This window comes from Oryzias latipes, chromosome 10 (assembly GCF_002234675.1).
Source record: "Oryzias latipes chromosome 10, ASM223467v1".
NCBI lineage: Eukaryota > Metazoa > Chordata > Actinopteri > Beloniformes > Adrianichthyidae > Oryzias > Oryzias latipes.
The window spans coordinates 19,752,386-19,764,991 of record NC_019868.2 but is presented as its reverse complement, the minus strand read 5'-3'; positions in this window follow the sequence as shown (position 1 = coordinate 19,764,991).

Sequence of the window (12,606 nt, the reverse complement as noted above, 5' to 3'; positions counted from 1 at the left end):
CCACATGACCAGGGACAGCAAAGTGGAACCAGTGGACCATGGAACTGGAAAGTGGAGAGGGGACGCGACGAACAACAGCAGAGGGGTGTGGTTGCGACCCACCCCTCTTTCAGATAAATGGGGTTTGGACTGCATGCTCCTCTAATCATCCTGGAGCATTTGGACTGCTGGAGGCCGGACAATATAGGACTGGACACAATAAACATTTTGAAAACTTGCATCTGGTTGTTCAGCTCCTTCACAGAATCTGATCCACTAGAATCTACCTGTGTCACACATGCATTTTTTTGTTTTTGCATTACTTTTTAAAGATATAAAACCGACGTGTATTTTCGGAGCACTGGCAGCTAACAGAGATGACATTCATGACGTTGTCAAGTGGTAACAGCTGAATTTGAAGATGTTACTTTTCCATAACTCTCCGCTTGGAGGAGTAATTTAGGGAGAAGCCATAGGGGAAGGGGAAGAATTCGGATTCGGCCTAACATTTGGATCAGTATCCTTCATTCCTTGAGGCTTTTTATTCTCTTTATGTCTAAAAACCCTCAGAGTGCAAACACGTTGCACCTCCAGAGCCAATGACACTAAGATCTCCTGAGTTTTATTTAAAGAAACCACCTCTGAGCTTCTACTTTCAACAGGTTATTGCTTAAGAGAACATATGAATAAATGTGGATCAGTCATTTGAATCTGCTGCTGAGACAGCACAGCACAGCTGCATCGCCAGATCCTATTTCCCCAAGAAGAGCAATCCAATTTCCCAGATAGGATTATATTTCACATATGTGGATTTAAGACAAACATGTTTATGTTTAGTATTTCAACATTACAAGGCCTACCTACAAGAATAGAAAACATTTGTTTAATCTAATAATGTTCTTGACACAAAGGGTTGTTTCTACAGTTTTCCCTTAGTTTGACTTTGTTGTTATTATTAGTTTCTGCTTTGTTGAATTTTTTTGCTCTTTTCTTTTTATGTTGTTGTACTATATGGAAATGTAAACACCAATTTCATAGTATTTTGTAAAACGACGAAAAATAATAATCTAATCATGCAAATTCTTTCAAAACAGAGATTGAAGAGATTTAAGCATTTTAAACACACCATAACCAAAAATAAGATCAAAAACAGGACATAAAAACAGAAAAATGTAGTCTGTTTGAACATTTTTAAGAGGTTTAATGCCAAGGGGATGAATGTTCTTTCCTGGCCTGGGGGCTTGTTTTGCCTTACTGATGGCAGCAGCATAAAGCTGTGTTGCAGAGGGTGAGAAGAAAAATCCTTAGTGAAAATGAACTTTCCTTATAACCGAGGACTTTCCAGCTCAAGTTATTCAGGAGACTTTGAGACATTGAAAGACTTTGTGTCATAGAATTACATCCGGGCACAAACCGCAATTTCTTCTTCATGGTCAATTTTTTTAATTTTGGCACTTCCGTGAAATAAAGGTGATGTCATCCACCACCACCAAATCAGAGTCCTTGATTGGTCAAAGTTTGACCAATCAAATTTCAATGTGCGCTCAATGACCAGGTGTGTTGTAGGTAGAGCCAAAAATTGTCGTAGAAACTTGCGTAATGAAATGCTTTGAGAGTTTTAAACGCATAAGTAGGTAACATGCATTTGCATAGACTTTTTATTGAAAGAGGTTGCAGGTTGAACGTAGCTTAACAGTGCTCCAGAAGTCTTTTAGTTTGTGTAGATGCAGTTTTGTACGTTTTGTTGCTGGAACCCGAGTCACACCTTGACAGAGACTTTATTCTATTATAAGATATAATGTCTGGATAATAGTTTTACCCAAAACCAGGATTTAAAAGAAGGGGGAACTAACTTTTGTACACATTTCCACTCTTGTTGTTTGGCTACGAGGATTTTAATGTTGGAACTTATGACAGCAACAGATTGGCTGTTTCATATCGTGCATTACTATTGTACTCTGAACCTGTCATTGGGAATTAATTGCCCTCTTTATGCCAAAAAACAAAACATTGCTTGTGTGCATCTTGACAGAGTCAACCCAGATGCAGAGTTGCAGGAAAAACTCCAAGCAGTTGCAACATTGGGCTGAATCATTATCATGGATGAGATCACTGTCTTGGGATGGTGATGGCAGATATAAAGAGGTGATACACAACATGTACTTGTCATTCAGAGAAAACAACACAAAAATAAAAGCAAATGCTGTGAAGGTATGTCGCCTTAAATGAACACAAGGCGGCTACCAGCATCTGGACATGAGATATGGATGCATATTTCATATGAATGAGTTAAGTCTGAAGAATAATATTGCCGGTTGGTTGCTTGTTTTCATAAGTCCTTGCTTCCTGCACGCCTGGCGCTTTTTCTGCATTTAGCCGAATGCTTTCAAGGTCCAACTAAAACAAAGATGACGCTGGTAGCTTGAGTGCTGCCCTGAACCACCATCCAATCTTTCTGCTGATCTCGGCCCAGATCCTGTCCAGACAATACCCAGCTTCCCCCTGCTGCACCAATAAAAACACACGCCATTATATGAAACCTGGGTGAGACGAAAAAACATGGAGACGGGACAGAGGAGGTGACAGAAAGAGGAAAGGAGAAGGGAGGAGAAAAACTCTCCACTATTGTCTTTATTTTTTCATAACGACTCGCTGTATTAGGATGATGAAGAAAAAAGTTGGCATCTGTCAGCTAAAATATTCCTGGTGGGGGTTTTCCTGTGGGGGAGTCTGCTTTTCCTCCCACTGCATTAAAGTTTTCTCTGGATACCTCTCTTTTCTCACAGTTCAAAAGGATGAATGTTTTGGTTTGACTGTTATCCTGAAATGACCACAGGAATGAGTTTGAGCTTAAACAGTTGTTTGTATCGTTTTGCCCCACGACTCTTTCCTAAGGACAGTTGGGAAAGATGCCAACCATCCCTGAACAGGATGTCAGATGTTAAAAAAAGGCTGGGTAATGATAATAATAGTAATAAACATGTGTGAAAGGGAATGCACATTCTGTGAACTGGAGGGACTGAAACGGCAGTCGCTTTCTGGACTCTGAACCAGAGCCACTAATCCATTTAGGTTGAGTCTTGGCGCTGAATCTGAGGTCTGACAAAGCCCAGCTCTGTCTCTCTGATCCAGCCCACTGAGTGTTAAGCTTTTACAGATGTGTGGTAAAAGTGGGCACGGAGCTCGCTCAGGCCAGGATGGCTGACTCACTGGACGCGGAGTGCTAAATCTGGTTTTTAGCAACAGCTTGATGAATCCGTCTCATCTCGACACGCCAAACTGAAGTCAGACAGCCAGGCATTGATGGGGATTTCCAAAACTGACATGGCGACATTCAAATGTATCTGAGCTTTAGGTTTTTCTTGTGTTCAGGACACACAGCCAGAAATCATATCAGCTCTGATCAGGGTCCTTGGCAAAAAGAATATAATTTCTTTTCACTCACATTTCCACTCATGAACATGTGGCTGCAGTTTTTGCCTCCAAACAAACCCTCTGGAAAATTGAGGAAATGACTCAGATCACCCAAGTTTAGCCACTAGTTTTTGCCAAAACTGATACAGCGTGCACCAAAGCGGACGTGCCAATCTGACTTTTATCAATGGAAGGACAAATAAATGATGCTATGGTGAATGAATCCAAAGTAAAGACTCATTCAGCATGACTCTGAAACACATGTCTGCAGTCTGTTATCGTGTGACGGCTTCTTTATTTTTCCTTTTCAATGAGAATAATAACTGTCCAACATCGTTATTCTGCTTTCTGATCAAGTTTGAATGCGAACTAAAAAAAGGCAAAGAACACCATGAAAGCTTTTGAATGCCAGTAAAGTGAAACATACTTTGCTGCACTACTGTGTCATTATGTGGAAAGCAGGTAACCAGAAGGAGAAGAAAATATTTTTTTCAAAGTATATTTGCACTTATGATAGCAGGGTTGTGTGCGACAGCATGCAGAGGTGAAATGAGGTAAAGTTGAAAATTTGGCACAGATCTGACTTAGATCGGATGGGAAAATGACAGACTGTAGGTGCGTGTGAGTCTGGAGTGAGAACCGGTTTTTAAACATTGGTGTGTGTTTGGTGTGACGCTTCCCCTGCCATTTCCTCTGCATCTGAACCCCAGTTAAGAGGATGGAGGATGTGTATACTTCTCATGACCCTCCTCCTCCTCCTTTTCAGACAAGATCAAACCCATTTTAGTACAGTAAACCTAAAAAAAAAAAATATTTGAGTATTTTCCATAAAGAATGGCAAACTTGCTTTTATTTCTTTGTCTTTTTGCGGTTAATTCCAACCAGCCTCATAACTCTAATATTTCCTACAAAACTGGTAAAGTAAAATAGAAGCTCCTCTTATTTCTTTCAGAAGGCAAAGTTTAACATACAGTACAGGACCGACACCCCTTCCCATTCATTTGAATGAGAAGGGTTGTCCAAACTTTTGGTCTGTACTGTATCTTTTGGTTAAAAAATAAAAAAAGACTTTGAGCAACATACCTGTACACCATCTTGTTGAAGAATTGCAAGGTTTTTTTTCCTTTCATTTCTCAAGTTAAACAGGTTGCCTTCCCATCTTGTTTGATTAAAAAAAAAAAAAAAAGGAATCAAACTGGATACAGTTAAGGTTGTTTTTTTATCTTTGACTTTTTTTTAAAACAAAATATTTGAATGCCTTCAGACTCGTCATTCCTGCCTCTATTTAAAGCAACATGCCAAACTGCAAAGCAAACCACTAGAGCAGGAATAAACACGTACGCTGATGGTGCCAGTGTCTGAGTTAAAAAAAAAATATTACAAATTGAAGTTTTTAAGCCAGGTCAGAAACTAAGTTCTATAACTTCTGATTTAAAAAACAAAACAAAATGAATTTGTAGAGACAAGGGAAGAGGGATAAACTCTTAATGCAAAAAACATGGTTTATTTTGGATTTTAGTTCATGTGAGGTGCAAAATAAAAATGGATTTAAATCAGTGCAAAAAAAAAGAAAGAATTCAAAGAAAGTTAGACCCATAATGTCTTTTTCTGGGATTTATTCCAGACCAACTTTCTGCCATTTCAGTCTGGAGTAGTTATGTGGGTTTTCCAATGGCAACTCTAATTACTTGTTGCAGTTGGGTTTAACTGACTGCTTGTGCTCTACCATGTTTGCTCAAGACCTTAGAAACCATTTACAAAAAGTTTGACATTTTGAAAAGAGGCTTTTACCACTAAAACTAATTAATGTGATCAAAGAAAATAGTTTGATTAAAGAACAGTCTGCAGAACTGAAATATTATTCATATTGTGGCTGGTTGAGGACTGGCCAATGTTTAAGCCTTTTTGCTCAACTGTTGAGCTTTTCTAAAAGTTTCCTGCTTAACTTTTGAAAATAAATTCCACATTTATTCCACAGTTATTATAAACGCTTTGAAAATGTATTTTTAAAACAAAAGCAAATCAACTTTCTGGCATGTTAAGCATCATTCAAGCTTTCTTCATCTAATGTTTCATCCTGATTGGCTCTCAGATTTTAATTTTTTTTCTTCTTTCCAAAATCAACTTTGAAGTTACAGACACAATATTTGCTTTTTCATCACTTTGTGAATGCTTTCCAAAATATTTTACAACACCCTGAAACATGGATGTTCTAAGAAAACCCATTTTTCTAGTAGTATTAACATGCTTAAGATGCAGCATTCTAAAAGACAAAACGTGGCCAGAATTCCCGCTCAATGTCAACAACTGGGAAACTATTTAAACAAAAAAAAGAAATGGAAAGAAAATCCCAAGGAATGCATTGGCAATGCAATGCAATGTGTAAACTCATCAGGTAATGAAATAATAGCCATGTCAGTTGTGAAAATACCCCTGGAGACCCCACCAAATATAAACAGCCTGAAATACCAGCCTGTCGGTCCTGCTGGTGGCAGCCATCTGGGTCTATCCAGTTACAGTGCTGAATAAGAACATTTGAAAATAAACAACTGGAGGTACTTTCTGTTTGGCTGATTCATGAAAACCCCCCCTTGTCCCATTCCAGCCTGTAGGTGATGGAACCAGCACAGAAAGCTCCAATAAATTCGGCCTAGCATTCCCTGAGGTTTCTGGGATGTGATGGTTCTAATTAAGGGCATGTTTGACCTTCTGCTTGGATTGCTGGTTTGGGCATGGAGCTCTCCGGGTCCGGAGGGCCGTTTCATGCTCTCAGATGTCACATTGGGCTTCACTTCCATGACCCATCTAAAGGCTAAACGCTGGCAAAGCTGCCAAAAAAGCTTCTCTCAAAAGGCACTCTGCAAAACTAACAAGCCCTTTTATCCTCCTCTTTAACTCTGAGCTTGATGTGGAGTAAAAAAAAAATGTAAAGAGCAAGAAGAGGGAAATGTCGGTGAAAGGGGGAGAGAAGAGAGAAAGGCAAAGAAGGAGCAGGATTTTTTACTTTTGCAGAGCAAAGTGTTGGACCTTTCATGGGGCCATATCTTGATAACCATCAGCATAAAAAAAAAAAGATTAAAAATAGATTTGAGCTCAGTGAATTAAGGACATAAAAAAAGGTTTTCATAAGAGGTCATGTTGGAAGTTTGCCTGCATTAACTTACAATGTTGTGCAAGCTACACAGGATCATGAAGTCACTGCAGGCCTAAGGCAAACACCCACATGTTGTTCTACTCAAACGGAATCAAACTCTGTGGCAAAACAAGTTTCCATGTAACTTTAATCCATACAAACCTCAGCAGCCATCCTAAAACTCTGCAGAAATGGAACAGAACGGTCCGGATGCAGCTGGGAATGTGTTGCTCTGTGTGCGGAGTTAATGAGGTCAAGTGCGTAAAGGGTGAAACTCATCCATCCTCCAGCAGATGGAAAGATGTCAGAGTGACAGATCCTCCCAGATCCATCTCTGTGGGTGAGCTGCAAATGTGCAGCAAAGAGTCAAGAAGATTCTGCAAATGAGTACCGTAGTGTCAATTTTTGTCTGAAAAGATGAGGCAGCTTCCAGCTAAAGACAAATATGTCTAAAAGTCTCGAAATGTCACACAGAGAAAAAGGTGAAAGATTCTCTACCGCCTGCTACACTGGAGGAAAATAGATCTCACACCTTGATGATGAACTGTAAGCCTCGCTGTGAACTAATATTGTACCTGTGCAAACACTTCCACCACAGCGTTTGAAGCTACAAAGCTGAAGTAGTTGTCAGAATCCGGTGAAGGTCTGATGGAGAAGGTGGGGCGGTTGGTAAAAGGTTTATGAATGAAGTCACTGTGAGAAAATAAAGTGAAGCTGACCCTCATAAAGCCAGAAGGCTGACTAGATTATCTGCCAGGCACAGGCAGGAAATCATGTACAGGGACCTGATCAACAGGAAATTAAAGACAAGGTTTAGACAAAAGTCAAACAGACCATCTAAAAAACTAAAGAAAGAAAAAATCATCACAGGTGAAACCTCAGACAGTGACAATCCTTTTCTCTAATGTTCTCGCAATAAATAACATCCTCTGGTTGGTGAAAATCAAGAAAAATAACCAATAACTTAATTTCAGGGTGTTAAAAACCTAGACATGGCAACTCAGTTACACCTCCACATTTATTCTCTAAACCAAAACTCTTATTTTGAAGGAAAAAATGTAATATATTTTGTCTTGAATACCACAAGCATGAGTAATATTTGTACACCAGGCCTCTATGGGATAGAGGGATCTGTAGGTTGTCTGTGTTTCCACAGCTGAGCTTGAGCAAAACTCTATTACAGATGACGTCCAGACTAATTCCATGCATGATCACAGGTCCCGGATCAGCAGAGCAGATACAAATCAAAATTGCTTTCATGATTAAGAAGTGAATTAAAGCCAACAAAACCTGTTTCTGTGGACTAAGACAAAAAAAAAAACATGCAAATCTAACGTAAACCATAAATCTTTAAATGAAACAAAAATGCTGTTTAAAAAAGATTGTAGTTGTAATGTAGAAGCTACAAGCGGCGGGCAACAAGCTCCCTGCTCCACTCCATTCTGATGCATTCACTTATAGATGACAAGATCCTTGTACGCCACATGTGTCAAACTCAACGCCCGCGGGCCAACCGTGGCCCGCCATGTCATTTTATGTGGCCCACGAGAGCATAAAGGTTTTTAAATTCTTAAAATAACTTCTTTTTTTTGTTGATTACGTATTATTTATGTGTAGCTGCTGTTGAAATTTTTCAGTGTTTGCAGGCTTTATGTGTGTGTGCAGACAAATTGTTGTCATCAAACCATGAATTGGATGCAAGGCCATGTGCAGCCTTTTTTTGTCAAATGTTACACCTGTAATAGATGTTATTTGCAGCTCAGTTTTATATTACTTTTCTTTATTCACTTGGACAGCTTGATCCTTCATTAATGGAGTTATCTGGGTTTTAATAAGCGGACAAAATTTAAAATGACTTATACTAGAGTAACAAGCACATATGTTTTCTGTGCAACTGTAATTGTCACTTAAAAAGTTATAATACATAAACAATGAGTTATTTAACATTAAGGAGTAGTTACGTTTATCTTTAATTCCATTTAGTTACATGTATAAGTTATGTCTGGCCCTTTGAGGACAGCTACTATGCTGATGTGGCCCTCGTGAAAATGACTTTGACACCCCTGATGTACGCCTTTGGTTTTTTTCATCTGAATCCAATAGTGCTCCCCATTTTTGTTGCACCTCTAACGTTAAATTAAGTTTGTGAGGGGCTGTAAACTAGTGGGAGAGGGTGTAGACAAAGGGATGTCGGGAACTGGATGCAGGCTTACGCCACACCACCAGTCCTGCCCAAAACTCAGGGACAAATTTCTAATGAACTCCTGCCGCTCTACAGAAACTACGTCCTAGAAAATGACAGATTTGTATTTTGGCTAAAACAAATGTCATAAATCATAATTGAAAGACGTCAGAACAGTTTAAATTACATCAAAAGATGATAGGAGTATGTTAAAATCTAGTATACAACAGTTTTCTCATTAATTAAGGGTTTATTTCATTTCCCGTCTTGGGGATCAACAAAGCTTTTCTCTTTTTAAATGAGACAAAGATATTTAAAGGTTTAAAAACATCTAACTGGCTTGAATGAGACTGTTGATAGAGATGCTAAGGCCATAGCCACAGTTTAGCTTTCTTGCTCAGTAAATCCACTGCTGCTCCTATTGATTTCACATATTGATTTAGCTGTATACCTTTGACGGGTGGAACAGAGTCCCGCCTGTCTCTGGCGGGGGTCTGCGTGCTTGCACCTCTGTTTGACAGATGTGGATATCTGTTGCGTCACGTTGGTCCTCTGAGCTCGATCTCTCCCTGGGTTGTCTGCATCTCCTGTTGTGGCTGCACACACACACACACACACACACACACACACACACACACACGGTCTCCAGCATGCATCTGCACACACCGTCACCCACCATCATTCTTTCATCCGAACCTAATGGGGCTTAGCTGCCCGAGAAGATTGCGGCGGCACCAACCACGCAGAGGCAACAACAGGGCTTCAGCATACAAGTGTTGTCCTAATTGGAATCATTTATTCACCCTAAGATGCATTACTGGTGGCATGTGGCTGACTCCCAAGGCACAAAGTCAGCTTAATAATTTAACCTTGTTTAAGCGGAGACTGCAGAGGATTATCTTGGTATTGTTGAGCTGATGAAGACAAATAGGATAGACGTGGATTATAATCAAGTGGATTTTAATCAAGCAGACAATAATTATCTAATCAAACTCTTGTTAAACTTTTCACGAGTTAAATGGTTTTTCTTTACAGACCTGCACCGGTTAAAACCGTGTTTCTGGTCTTTCCAACATGTTTTTATGGCGTTTTTTGTCATGGAGAATATATAATCAAAAAAAATTAAGCCTAAATTCGTGTTTGAGTTTGTTTTTTCTTCAGATTGTTGGGAATCAGGAGGCTCGGGGCTGTATGTCTGATAGCTCCGATATTGTTTGCCATTTTTGTTGCACCACTAATGGTAGCTTTGGGTCGTCAGGGGCAGTAAGCGAGCTAGATAATGGGAAATAAGGGCCACTCTGTAGAAACTAAGCAAAAAGAAAAATACACCGTTTTTGTTTTTGGCTAAAAACAGCATAATCATAAATAAAAGATCACCAGGATTTTTTTTTTAAATTGATCAAATTATGATCGGAGTGGGACTTTAAGGTTTTTTTTAATGTAAAAACTTAGATTGAGACATGTCAACATTTTTCCTTGTTTTTCTTGTGTTGATCCACTTTCAAAGCATCATCAAGAAATTAATTTATTGTTTTACATTTTAATTTGAGTGGAAGAAGGCTAAAAATCCTTTTAAAAAAAGTTTTTAAATGACAGAAACTAACCTGCTAAATAGGCTTTCTTGCGATTTTCTGCAGGTCTATCTGGCCTGCTGGGGCCTCGTACACCCCATCAGCGCTGGCTTCATTTAGGAGTCCTGACACCCCGGTGCCCCTCACACTGGTTGTTCTCACACAGACAAATTATAAATAAAAGCAGAGATCAAGCCGGCGTCTCTGTCTGCTGAGGCGGACAGTTCCACAGATAGTGTTGAGGGGTCAGCTGTTTTGTCAGAGCGATCTCTTTTCAAGCACACATCCAAAATCAGCATTCCACCCAACCTACAGCCGAGAAAGCAAACAGATCAAAAAATATGACTTGCCATGAAGGAAGAGGGACATTTTGGTTCTCGTTTGTTTCTTCAAAATCTAGGGTTTCACAGGTTTAGCCTTCCCACCTCTGAAAGCCTAGAAATGCCCATAGTTATTCATGTGGGCAGACGTCATCAATTACTGCTAATTAACCAGATGATGGTCTGGTGAGCAGAAAATGAAGGAGGCAGTTAATCATTCAGAGCACCTCCAGGCCGGTTAGTCAGCCTCAGAAAGGAAGAAACCCCCGAATTTCCCCCGAAACAGGAAATGTTGAAGATATTGTAACAGGAGAAAACAGAGGCCTCATGAGGATTGCATCAGTCATAATAATCCACCTGACTAATGGAGAAAACACGCCTCCATCGGTTAGCCTCTGCAGTGCCCACTGTGGGAAGGAAAGATCCTCAGAGAAACAATACATCTCTGTATGAGATGTCCTGCTCCAGATCCTTTTTCTCCTTCGCTCAGCCGTGTCGTGCCCCCTTTGTGGGCGACTTTTACTTGCGGTTTGGGCAATGATGTCACCACAAAAGGATCTCCGGCGAAGTCAAACTAGTAATTCAACGAGGAATTTAGGCCATCCATATAAATAAAGATGCTCAAAAGAAGCAAACCCCAGGAAACTTCTGGAGTTAAAAGAAAATAATGAAAGTTCTTACCTGACCCAATACCGGCTCACAGCGAGAGCTTTTCCTCATGAAACAATCGGAGATCCGATTTCTCTATTTACAGTATACGGTTCTGCAAATAAAAGCGTGCTGGTGTTGTATTTGATTTAATCTCAGTCTTGATCCAGGAAAATATTATTCCTACTAGAGGGAATCCAAAAATTTGTCTTCCAGATGGGTTTAAAGGGATTTTTAAAGGGTTTTCTTCTTCTTTTCAGCAGAATTTTCTTTTTGGAAACAACTCCTGTTATGTTGAAATTTAATGAAGACTTTTATTATGAAAACAAATCTACCAAGAAATATACTTCCAGCAGGATGTTTAAAGCCTCTGCTGTCTGGTGTTTGATGGGGGGTGGTCTGGACTCACCCCATGGGTGCTTCATTACCTCATCATCATTTATGTCGCTTCTCTTAGCTGTTTGTATTTGCTGCAAATAAAAGAAAAGGCTGCACTTCTTACAAAGACAGAGAGGCTGTGGTTGAACAGCAGGGAGCCTCACTGGGGAGCTGCAACATACCTGCATCACACATATCTGATCGGCCTTTTCCAAGGCCCCACCACCACCACCACCACCACATGTGAGCGAGCCTCTGCTGAGCACCGCTGATAAGTGGAGACTGACATTCAATCTGTCGGAGCACAAATTCTATTAGTCTGCTTTTAATGTTGACAAGCAGACGTGTCAGCCTCATGACTCGCATGCCGAAGAAAGGAGGTCAGGTGAGCTTCTTGGTTAATGGCTAACAGGACACTCCATGTGCCTTTAAGTTATAAATACTATTAATCTGTGATCAGCTTCAGTGTTTATTCAAACTCGGTCCAGACTAGTGAATGCTTGTGTCCACTCTTGGAAGAGTTCATTTTTAAAGTATTTGTCTCTGGCTCCCTCCTGTGGAGAAAAAAGATAACGGCAAAGATTCATACAATATTGCTGAATGTTATTCCATCTGCTGATATCTGTTTACAGAAATATCAGTTGGATGACTATTAAAAGACCAAACTCTTGTGTTTGTGGTGTTTTTAACATGTTCCTGTAGCATTTTTCTGATGATGGAGGACACATTTAAAGAAAATTCAGCTTAAAACTGTATTTCTTTCTCTCTTCAAATCGTGAATCACTAGCTAAGGAAAAAATGTCGCTTTTTTTTATTTATTTATTTTACATAGAATATACAATCGGTGGGCCACAAGCTCTCTGCTCCACTCCATTCTGATGCATCCACTTGCAGATGAAGAAGTTACTGCCGATCTGTAGAAACTACGTCCTAAAAAACTACAGTTTGTTTTTTTTTTGGCTAAAAACTGCATGATCATAA